Raw genomic sequence first — 12,778 nt, 5'->3', positions numbered from 1 at the left:
AGATGTGTTTTTAGCTGTTTTTTAAAAGCAGTCACTGAGTCACTGATCTTAAGTTCTGAGGAAGAGAGTTCCACAGTCTGGCGGCCACAGTAGCAAAAGCTCTATCACCCTTGGTTTTCAGTCTTGTATACTGAATAACAAGTAGGCCCTGATCACAAGACCTCAGAGACCTACTAGGGGCATAGGGCTGTAAAAGTTCAATGATGTACGCTGGTGCATGTTCTTGAAGAGGCCGAAGACTGTCTATCTTAATGACAGTACAAAAGGCAGCAAATATATATAGCGCCAAATCACAACAACAGTCACCTCAGGGTGCTTTATTTTGTGAGGTAAAGACGTAAAGGTGAGGTATGAGCCAGTAATAGGAGAAAATGAGCACGCAATAAAGTGGACTTGTTAGGCAGAGTTTGCCATCTGACTTAAAACACTTCAAATCAATTTTTGATGACAGACACAACTAAAAAAATCCTGATCAGATACAGACACATGTACACAATACACACTACTGCTCAAAATTCTTTTTTTAATTATAAATTGACATTTGCTTTAATGTAATATTACATGAAGTTTGCCAGTAATGTTTTCACAGATGTGTTTTTAACCTGACTCCATGTCTGCATTGTGTGGGTGGAAACATCCAGATAAATGTCCCAAGGTTTTCTAACGGAGCATTTTATTATAACCAGATGAACAATGTCACTGACTTCACCTGTCAGTGGGTTTAGTTTTGTGGCTGATTTGTGTGTGTGTGTGTTGTTTTTGTGTTGTAATTGTTGAAAGCTCCTATTTGACATCTCTCTCACTGTGTGTTGCAGTTTTTATGCAGACTTTGGGCCCCTCAACCTGGCCATGCTGTACAGATACTGCTGGAAACTCAACAAGAAGCTGAAGGTAATGCAGATGAAGGTCTGTACTTCAGACTCAGGGCTTTGTATGCTGTATAGATATCATTTAGAAAACGCATTACACTCTTATTTTGAAAGGTCTTTGCTCTGATGGTGTGTGTGCACTCCTCTGACAGTAGACGCTTATTTTAAATGTATTAATGCACATGTGCTGTTTTCACTGATTATCATTATTGGTTTATAGTCTTTCACAATGTCTAGAAAGAGACTGGTTCACTACACCAGCTATGACCAGAAGAAGAGAGCCAATGCTGCTGTTCTCATTGGTGCCTATGCTGTAAATATCATTTCATTTGTCCATCACATCATCTGATTGCCCGTCTGTCTGTCCATTATTAGTTACGTAGTTTAACCTCTGCCCTGTAGGTGATGTATTTGAAGAGAAGCCCAGAAGGTGCCTACAGGACTCTGATAGCAGGAAACAACACAGGCTACATGCCGTTTAGGTACAGGCTGCTGCTTTCTATGAAACAGCACTTCATGCTGGGGCTGTTGTCATTGCATTTACTGAGACACTATTCTTCTCTGTCTGTTAAATCTAGCTTAGCTTAGCATAAAGACTGGAAGCAGGGGTAACAAGAAGAAACTCCACCTAGCTGGAAATTATTTGGCGACCTTGGCATGAACGTTCCAGGAAGTCAGGAAACCTCATCAAACCCACACTTTTAAGTTTGGGATGGGAGCATGAGGGTGGGAATGGATGTTTGTATCTGTGTGTGCCTGTATGTCTGTGTCTATATGTCAGGTTGGGTGTCAGGCGCCACCTCTCTGGGGACATCTCAGGCCCTCCAAGGTTTGGAGGCCTATCTCCCCCTACCACCACTTCCCCTGCCAGTGGCGGACCCCCTCAGGTGTCGGTGCGTTGGTGGTTCTTTGTGTCCGGGGATGGGCGTCCAGGTACACACCGGCTCACTCCTTGGCGGCCGCTTATCGGGGCCTGGAGCCTGGGGCTCGCTCGGGCCACTTCGGAGGTGGGGTGCCCCCGGCCTCTCGGCCTGGGGCTCGGTCACTCAGGCGCAGCTGGCTGCCGGCGGAGCTCACGGGCGCGTCACTGCAACTCCCCCTGGCTTCTGCTCCGCGGCTGCTGAGTGAGCCCTCATCTGGGACTCTCCTCAGCTCTTTCCGGGACAGTGGCGCAGCTGCCCCTCTGTTGGTCTTCCTTGGTCTCTTGTGTTCTGGGGGCCTCTGGATGTCTGGAGTTTTGATCTCCTCCACACCTGCTTCACGCCCTGGAGGACGGGGCTGTGGCCCCCCCCACACCCTCTAGCAGATTATTACATGAAGGAACCTTTTAAAAAACAAAAAACAAGCACGTCCATGCTCACAGGTGTACACACGGGTGATCACACCCACAAACTACACCCTTTTTGGCTCCTACCTCAAAGCACACTGTGTTCTGTTGATCTTATGTGCTGCACAATAATGTTTAACATTTAGTATTTACTGTCATATTCCCATATATCATTGTGATGTTGTTTATTCTATTACTCTTGTTCTCTTCTGCTTGCTTTCTTTTTTCTTTCTCAGCAGGTGATCCAGGTGATTGATATATGCATTTTTTTTTCTCTGCCCGTTCTGTTGGTTTTTGTTTTTTGCCCTTCTCCCCCGTCCCTCTTCTCAGCTGTTTCTCTTTCCCTCTTTCTTTCTCCCCTTCTTTCCCCCAGTCAAGTCCCGTATTCAGTAAGTGAAAATAAAATAAACAATAAAAGGTGAATCAAATGGACCATTATGGCAAGGCTGGGATGGTCAATTTGGTAAAGTAAATCCGTTGGGCATCTTTCTTTGCCTTTAGACAACAATTCTGATGGCAAAAGAGCCAAACGGGACAGGCAAAAAAAAAAAAAAAAAAAAAAAAAAAAAAGTTTGGGATGGGAACATTTTCCCGTATTATTGTAGGGTTTTTACTGTTGTTGTGATTTGGCACTATATAAATAAAACTGAATTCAGAAATTTGAATGAATTGTTAACAGTTTATGAGCTCTTAGTGAGCTTTAGCGGTGCCAGTTGGTTGATTTCATTCATCTAGACTGAGCTAAGAACGCGTTTCCCCCCATTCCCAGTCCTGAGCTCAGCTCAGCTAAACAGGTGCTGCTTAGTTTTTACACTCTTAGTGATGGTTTATGTTTATTTACAGTGCAAACAAGTCTGAGACCATATGTGAACAGATATGATCTGAACCCTATCCTATTATAAAAGCTTTTGTTTATAACTACACTACTATTACTGTATTCCTTTCACTGTGTGTGTGTGTGTGTGTGTGTGTGTGTGTGTGTGTGTGTGTGTGTGTGTGTGTGTGTGTGTGTGTGTGTGTGTGTGTGTGCAAAAATCCCTGTTTGAGCCACATTTGACATTGTTCTCCTCCTATTCTGTAACAACAGTAATTGAATTCAGTTTTATTCATAGCACTAATTCTAAGCAACAGTTACTTCAAGGTACTTTAACTTATAAGGTAAAGACCCTACAGCACTGCAGAAGTATACACTTGGCAACAGTGGGAAGGAAAAACTCCCTTCCAACAGGACGAAACCTCCAACAGAACCAGGTCTAAGGAGGCAGCAATTCACTGTGACTGGTTATGGGTGAGGCGTAAGCGAAGAGAGCAGAGAGAACTACAAAGGAGTTTAATAATTACTAATGATTAAATACTTCAGTGATGTACAAACACACAGGAATTGAAAACAAACGACTAAAGAAGAAATAGCCAGTGCATCAACGTGTCTTTTAGACCCCATTCCTACAAAATTGCTCAAAGTCCTGCCATTAATTAATTAGATTGAAGCTTCTTAATTGCTTCAATCTTAAATATGATCAACCTATCTCTAATAATCGGCTATGTACCACAGGCCTTCAAGCTAGCTGTAGTTAAACCTTTACTCAAAAAGCATCTCTAGACCCAGCAGCCTTAGCTAATTATAGGCCAATCTCCAACCTTCCTTTCATATCAAACATCCTTGAAAGAGTAGTTGTCAAACAGCTAACAGATCATCTGCAGAGGAATGGTTTATTTGAAGAGTTTCAGTCAGGTTTCAGAGCTCATCACAGCACAGAAACAGCTTTAGTGAAGGTTACAAATGATCTTCTTATGGCCTCTGACAGTGGACTCATCTCTGTGCTTGTCCTGCTAGACCTTAGTGCAGCATTCGATACTGTCGACCATAATATCCTATTAGAGCGATTAGAACATGCTGTAGGTATTACAGGTACTGCGCTGCAGTGGTTTGTATCATATCTATCTAATAGACTCCAATTTGTGCATGTAAATGGAGAGTCATCTTCACACACTGAGGTTAATTATGGAGTTCCACAGGGTTCAGTGCTAGGACCAATTCTGTTTACATTATACATGCTTCCCTTAGGCAGTATCATTAGAAGACATAGCATACATTTTCACTGCTATGCAGATGACACCCAGCTCTATCTGTCCATGAAGCCAGATAACACACACCAATTAGTTAAACTGCAGGAATGTCTTAAAGACATAAAGACCTGGATGGCCGCTAACTTTCTGCTTCTTAATTCAGATCAAACTGAGGTTATTGTACTCGGCCCTGAAAATCTTAGAAATATGGTATCTAACCAGATTCTTACTCTGGATAGCATTACCTTGGCCTCCAGTAACGCTGTGAGGAACCTTGGAGTCATTTTTGACCAGGATATGTCCTTCAACGCACATATTAAACAAATATGTAAGACTGCTTTCTTCCATTTGCGCAACATCTCTAAAATTAGAAATATCCTGTCTCAAAGTGACGCTGAAAAACTAGTTCATGCATTTATTACTTCCAGGCTGGACTACTGCAATTCATTATTATCAGGATGTCCAAAAAAACTCACTGAAAAGCCTTCAGTTAATCCAAAATGCTGCAGCAAGAGTCCTGACAGGGACTAGAAAGAGAGAGCAGATTTCTCCAGTATTGGCTTCCCTTCATTGGCTTCCTGTTAAATCCAGAATTCAAAATCCTGCTCTTCACATACAAGGTCTTAAATAATCAGGCCCCATCTTATCTTAATGACCTTTTAGTACCATATCACCCTATTAGAGCACTTCGCTCTCGCTCTGCAGGCTTACTTGTTGTTCCTAGAGTATTTAAAAGTAGAATGGGACCAGGTGACCCTGAATCCTCCCTTAGTTATGCTGCAATAGGTGTAGGCTGCTGGGGGATTCCCATGATGCACTGGGTGTTTCTTCTTCACTTACTTCTCTGCGCTGAATCATACTTGTTATTAATCTCACACTGTCTTCACAGTGTGTCTTTGGTCCTGTCTCCGTCCCCTCAGCCCCTCAGCAGTCAGTCAGATTGCCGCCCCTCCCTGAGCCTGGTTCTGGTGACACATGTGTTTCTGTTAAAAACGAGTTTTTCCTTCCCACTGTCACCAGTGTGTCTGCTCATAGTTGTGGTCTGATTATGTTTCCTCTGTATAACTGTAGGGTCTTTACCGTACAATATTAACTGCCCTGAGGTGACTTTGTTGTGATTTGGTGCTAAAAAAAAACTGAATTGAACTGAATCTGTGAAACCACTGCAGAGTTGTATGCTCTGAGTGCTTTTGTTGTGAAAATCTGTTTCTGCTCTTTTCCTCTGCAGGCATTACAACATGGTTTCCTGGATTTTGAAAGGTTCAGTGCAGAAGAATATGAACATTATGAGGTAACAGACTGAAGAGTGCTGACTGTTCTACAGGTCTATATCAATGAAAACAGGACCAGGATACCGTAAGAAATAAATAACGTACGGTTGTTATTCATCCAATTAATTTGCAGTGCTGTTAGTAACACAGTCAGGGCCAACCAAGGGCTCGTACAGTGCATGTCCAGGCCTGCGTTGGTGCACGCTGTATTTCCTCAGTTTCTCAGTTAGATTGATCCATAACTCACCCCGTCCAAGTGATAGACAGTCAGTGAGTACCACTTCAGTGAAGTAAAAGTCAGCTCACCTGTGTCCACTACAACAAAACTGATTTCGAATGAAAGGTAAAAGCCCCCCAAAACAGACTGTATGTGTTCATTACTGCAGTGGTGGTATAATTAAGGTGTTCTGGAGCCAATGTTTTTAACTGACATGTCGCTAACCTCTATCACAGTCTTTCTTTCCTTTCTTTTTGTGCTTTTAGCGAGTTGAAAATGGAGATATGAACTGGATCGTTCAGTAGCCCTCATTCTCGTGGTAAGATAAAAAATGGTGAGTCAGAATCTCAAAGCTAAAAGCTAAAAGCATGCCTCCAAACAACATCAGTGCTCATGTTGCTTGGCCTGACAGAAGGCCTCTGCAGCCCCTCAGTGCCTGCACGTCCTGAAACAGCTGAGAAGAGCTAACCTTACCCTGCTGTCTTCTGATGGCGTGTATTGTTTCCTGCTTAGTGCTGTCATGTGTGAGTTGTCATGTTGTTACGGCTGGATTAGATGAGCCTGAACCCTGCAGTGGCTCGGGGTTTCCCATGATGCACTCATGCTTCTTCATCACTCAGCTCTTTTTAATTTGTGTATTTACACCACTTTGCACGTAGTTATTATTCACCTCTGGCTCTCTTCCAGTCCATCTCATGTCCTGTTGTCCTCCCCTCATCCCGACCACATGTGGCAGATTGCTCCCCCTCCCTTAGCCTGGTTCTTGTTAAAAGGGAGTTTTTCTTTCCCACTGTCAGCAGGTGCTTGGGGCCGTTCGATTGTTGGGGTTTTCTCTGTATTTAATGTCTTTACCTTACAACATAAATCAGTTGACACTACATCATTGAATCTTATTTTACGTTTGCATTAAGAGACAGTACTTGCATTAAAAACAGACCCTCGCTGATTGAAACGTATGATGGAACTCAGTTATTGTTGATTCTGTCTCCAGGTTATCCCCTTCACACACCCGATGCATACTTCTCATACTTTTGCCAAAATGACGTAAGGACCGTGGTTCGTCTGAACAGGAAGTTGTATGATGGCAGGCGGTTTGAGGATGCAGGATTTGAACACCACGACCTCTTCTTTCTTGATGGGACCACGCCCTCTGACCTCATCGTCAGACGCTTTCTGCATGTGTGTGAATGTACAGACGGGGCAGTGGCAGTGCACTGTAAAGGTAGGACTGCAAGTGTTTATGTATGTTTAATTGATGTCATTTATTTCTTTTATCTTAACTTTGTCTCTTTAAACACTTCATCCATTTACAGCTGGATTAGGCCGCACGGGGACTCTGATTGGCTGCTACCTTCCGGTTTACTGCAGCCTAGGCGATTGCTTGGATCAGAATCTGCAGACCTGGATCTATCATCGGTCCACAGCAAAACTTCTTAGAAGAGTGAGTTTGTGCCTCAGCTGTGACCGCTCAAACCAAACGGTCCAATTTCCGTGACTCCAAAGGTCTCAGTCGGAGACAATCATTAACCTTTAGTGCCGTTCATGAAGGTACAGAAGTAATGCTTTCCATATGATGTGCACACAGACACGTCTGCAACACTTCATTAGGATAATGTGCCCTGTCACAAAACACAAGCAGACGGCAACTTCACCTCCAAGGTGCACGGAGAAGGCAAAGCTCTGATGAGGTGAAGACTCCAGTGACAGAGTATTAGGGAACAATAACGTGTTAGTGGCCTTCATCAGGGTCATTGCGTTTACCTGTGAAGGTGTGATTGGTCCACTTGGATCTTTTTCTGTTTCCAGTTTTTTTTATTTAAACACAAACTGTTTAACATTTTGCAATGACCCAAAAGGCGTTGGTCACTGAGTACAGCTGTTCACTAATACTTCGAGTGTCGCTGGAGTCTTCACACAAAGCACAAGTAGATCAGGAAGGGTTTGAGGTGTCACCTTGGCCTTCAACTTCGGCAGATCTCAATCTCATCGAGCATCTGTGAGATGTGCTGGACAAACAAGGCCCGTCTGTCCTTAGGCTGTGGCATCTATTGCTGTTACCACACAAGATGTTTCTCCATGCTGAGGTCATGGTTGGAGCATGCTGGAAATGTAGTAAAAGTTAGAAGAGAAGCAAAAGGTGGAGGTCAGGGTGAGGCATTCCCCAGTGTGCCCATGTGCAGCTGGTGGTGGTGGTGACTGCAGCAGTGGGAAACTGGTGGATGATAAATCAAATGTAATTTTAAAAAAGCCTGAAAACTGTGTTACTGCTGCAGACTGCAGTCACAGTGTTCAGCTGCAGCTTGTTTCTCTCCTCAGCTCTGGACGCACACTTCCTCCTTACGCCACAGTAGTGCTCTGTTGCTAATGGCTACTAGCTTTGTGTGTCTACTTACACGCTAAACCAGGATGTTGAATGTTATACCTGCTAAACATAATATCACAGTTAGTTTGTGGTGTGTGTTTGATGTTTGTGTGCAGGAAGCAGCACAGTTTGTGGGTTCAGAGTGACGTGCATCGGTCTAAACAGCTGGTCCAACAGAGACTGAGTCAGCAGCAGCAGCTGCAGCAACAGCAGCTTCACCGCTCTGACTCTGTGCAGGGAGGGAACAGGAGGCAGTGTCCTCGCTGCTTTCCAGCATGGATGACCTGTCAATCAACACCGTGCTCTGCAAGTCATATAGCTTGGATGAGGTCAGCGGTGTGACTTCATAGCATCAACATGACCTTTTTTAATGGTTACTGCAGAATTCAAACAGGCTACTGAGTTATGATCACAATGTTGTGTTTTCATGCTGCTAATTGTGTCTTTCTTTCTGTGTCTGTCCAGAATAACTGCAAAGAAGTCAGTCTGACACAGGGAGACAAACTGAGAGCACTGAAGGGAAAACGCCCACCGAGATCAGCGTCATCCTGCTCAAGGTACCAATTGCTGTAATTTAATTTACGATAAATGGTTATTGTGGTCAGTGCAAGAGACACGTTGAGAATTAGCTCAAACGCTGGACACAAAGTTTCTATTAACAAGGAGATATAATAGACACCAATATGTTTTTGTGGATGTCAGAAAACAAGTACATACAGTAAGTGACTCTGTTGTCGAATGCTACAAAGAACGCATGCTTTGTTTGCACGCTGTCTAACAGACAGACTGGACTGAATGAAATCATGCTGTGTTCTCATCTGTGCAGTGTAAATGTTGTGTATAACCTGCTCGAGCTGATGTATCCTTTTTTGTTCTTTGGTTAAACTGGAACCTAAATGCAACAAGAGAAGTTGTTGTCTTTTGGATACTTTAGTTAATTATGAGTGAGATTAAGATTATGGAGGTTGTCAGAGTATTCCTTCTACTGCCTGACAGTGTCCTCAGTTGGAGTCAGCAGGCCTCCATCTTTACTGTACACCGTGTTGGTAGAGCACCACTTCCCCCTCCTGACGGTTTGCCAGAATCCCTCCTACTACGCCCAAGTTTTTGCTGCAGCTGCAGCCTGAGCTGTGTTTCGATTGGCCTGCCCGCTGCCTCTGCTCTCCACCCTTGGCTGCCGCCAGACACACAATCAGTAGATAATACCTCTGCTCATTACAGTTTTTGTTTTGGTCCCTGAATCCACGGCCTAAATATATAAGATAAATAAGATGCTGCCATAGTTCAAGAAACATTTTGTAAAAAGTAAATAGTTACAAATCGGGGATATGGGAGCTGCGGCAAAAAGAAACAAAAGTGAAGGACAACCACGAACCAAACTCACAACGTGCTTCCGGCTTCTCCTGTAAACTAACATCACTAAACTGCTAACCTGACACAACCAAGAACTGGGCTACTACCACATGAGTTAAATCGAGGTACCTCCAACACGTTGAAGCGTATTTGTATTTTGTCTCTTGTACAGAGTGTATGTGCAGATGTTGATTCCTGCAGTGAGCGTAGAAATCATCAGAAGAATTTTTAGAGAAATTGTTCGCTGTGCTTGTTTTTGTGAAGGATCAAGGTTAGTATTTGCTCTTGGATCACACACACACACACAAATATGATGTGTTCTTGTTTTCTGTGTCAGGTTAAACCTGTCCAAGACTTCACACTGCTCCATCCTCCCTCCCCCGAAGCCCTCCAAAGTCCACCTTTCCCTCACCCCCTCTTCTACTAAAAAGCTGAGATGAAGTTCCTCTACCACCACTGCTCTGCAGATCAGGAGGTTGGTGTCTGTGCTTTTGTTCCTTATTAGAAGAACATAAATAATAAAACCAATATAAAATGTGATGTGCTGATGTCTCCACAGTCCCTTCAGCCTCACTTTGTTCAGCACCAGGCCAGCACTGATTCACTGACTTCACACTTGGGACGTTCTGGTTATGAATCAGCCCAGCTGATGATGGACTCGCTGGAAACTGGATTAGCTCTCTTGCACGTTTAATAGGCTGTAAATCCTTTTTTAGCCCCAATAACTACTTTTCGTTTTGACAGACAGAGCCAACAGTTTGTCACCACTTTAACTGGTCACGTGGCCCATTCTGTGATGAAAGGACTGACACCGTAAATCATCACGTCTCTTGGGTATAGCAGGCAGGTAACTGTAAAAAACTGCTGCTGCATGTTGCATATATAACATCTGCTAGATGCTGAATGTCCGTTGTCACAATCATTTTGCTGGAAGCAAAGGACACGTGCAGGTGCAAAGACCAAACAACGCTAACAGGAAATAAAAGGTTGTGGCCCAAGGACTGAGTCAGACCATCGCCAAGAACAGTTTGGGTGCTTCTGATAAACGGCTGCTGCCATTTGTTCATCCAAAGTTCAGAACCACAGGATGTAGACGGCCTGAAGCAACGTCTTGGTTGTGGAAACACAGACCTTTAAAAGTCGTACCAAAATCCACCCCTTAAACTTTGGCAGATCACAGGTTTCTTGGCTGCACATGATGGACCTAGCTTATTTGGCAAGTTGTTGTAATGTTGTCTCCTCATTTTCAGTACTTTAGTAACCTGGTTGGGTTAGAGAACCATAGCAAACCACATCTTTTGTAAGAGATTGGTGCACATTGTTCAAGAATTAACAACTGGACACAAAATTGTCTTGCAAGACCAAGAGTGATACACTGTTTCTGCTATAGATGTTATTTATATTTTCCAAGACAATTTCATCGATAAAGTATGACAAACTTATATTTGTTGGTCTTTTAAGGTTCTACTAATGCAGAGCGAGGGACACAAAGCCACGACATGCTTATAATGCACTTTGAAAACCTCTGAGCACACATGCTAGCAATAAAAGACACAAAGAGTCATTAGAGGAAATCAATTAAATGAAGACAGATTCTGATGTTTCATACATGTCAAACGTATCAGACTGAACACGGCACACACACTTTATTTCACAGGTTCTAACATAAAAAGTCATTCATATTCATGCACTGAATTTGTCAACAGTACTTTGGCAAAAGACAAATATTTTGAAGGAAATCCTACATAAAGCAAATTCACTATGTTCAGCTTTGCACTATTTTTTTCTAGCAGTAAAATTCTTAATATGCAAATGATGTTCAGCTTTGAGCGTGTTGTTGCTGTCATACTTTCCTGTATCTGAATGTGTTTCAGACTGTGTGACAGCAGCTCAGATGTGCTGTCTGATTGGTAGTTTACTCCAAAGGAGGAAAACCAGTCAGTAGTGACACAGTTTGAGATGATGGCTAACGGTAGTGTGAAGTGCTAAACTCAACAATAAAGTCCAAGTAATGACGAGATAATGACTCATGCTTCTCTTTGTTATTATCACACTGTCATTGTTTCATAACCTTCACTGAAAGTCACCTGACACAAACTGCTGTGGGATGCTGAGACTGTGGATTCCATGTGCTTGGTATCATTTGGGGAATTTAATGACCAAAACATCAGAAATAACTGAGGCGACTCTATAAGGGAATCCCCTCTGTTGACACTGTACTGAGTCAAAAGTATAAGGAACTGAGCTACATGGATTACCTGCACATACACTGACCTACGTATATGAAACACTACATGTCTGAAACAGTACTGTACGTATATTACCAAAATAAGGAAAAGCATAATAGGGCCTCTTAAACTAAAATCCTGGCTGTATGTAGACCTTACTGTAGTTAAGTTAAATACGTCCTCTATAGTCTCCAAATCATTGTCTGGTTGGGACACTTATTGTACTGTCAGGTGCAGAGATGGGATTACTTTTAATCTGATTACTTTCTTCAAGTAAAGTAAGGGATTACTATTGCAAAAAGGTAATTAAATTACTGTTACTTTCCCGTAAGCACGCTGCGTTACTAGAACCGTGATTTTTTTTTGCGAGAGTGTCTCGTGACAGTGACGTAAGCGAGTGAGACGTTCGTGGCAACAGCTGTGTGCAGATCAAAAATGGATAATATAACGAGTGTGGCAGAGAGTAAGAGCATGCAGCGTTTAAAGCGTTGAAGTACTGACCTTACTTTGAGTTTGATTCCGTAAAAAGTGACAAAAACATTAGCGTCCTCTGCTCACTGTGTGGGAAGAAAACTTTCTTTTACAGCAAAAAAAACCCCTAAACGTCCGAGCAAGCACCGACAGTGCGCTGCCACGGGAATGTGACATTCACAGAGAAACTGGCGTATCCTTCCACTGACCGCTGCGGCACACCTGCACCAGGGCAAACCTCCGCCTGCCCCACTCCTGCTATACAGGTGAAAATAGAGCAACAGGACCGCTAGTTTTTGATTTTATTTTATTTGATTTTTTTCTGCTGTATTTCACTTGCATCTATTTGAAAGACTGAGTGTAAACACAAAAAACAATTTTATTTTATGTGCTGGAATGTGCAGAAAATAGGTTTAAATGTTCAACAAATTTCTTCCAGTCAGAGAATGTTGCATATAATTTAATGTTTGCTTGATGCATAAAGTTAAAGAGACTTTTCCAGTTGATTACATTTTATATGATCGATTATGCAGAAAAAGTAGAATTGGGCTAAAAGATCTATTGCTTTGTCACCTATTTAGGGGATAAATCATGTTTTAAAATGTAACTAAGT

At 42.8% G+C, this 12,778-nt stretch overlaps 1 pseudogene; it reads left to right on the top strand.

Moving 5' to 3' along the window:
- Positions 1–819: 819 nt before the first annotated feature.
- On the top strand, positions 820–11,989 carry LOC113010924 (dual specificity protein phosphatase CDC14AB-like; annotated as a pseudogene).
- Positions 11,990–12,778: the final 789 nt, after the last annotated feature.

Source organism: Astatotilapia calliptera, chromosome 18 (genome assembly GCF_900246225.1).
Source record: "Astatotilapia calliptera chromosome 18, fAstCal1.2, whole genome shotgun sequence".
Taxonomy (NCBI): domain Eukaryota; kingdom Metazoa; phylum Chordata; class Actinopteri; order Cichliformes; family Cichlidae; genus Astatotilapia; species Astatotilapia calliptera.
Note: the sequence above shows the minus strand (reverse complement) of the source record. Positions and strands in the feature narration are given on the sequence as shown.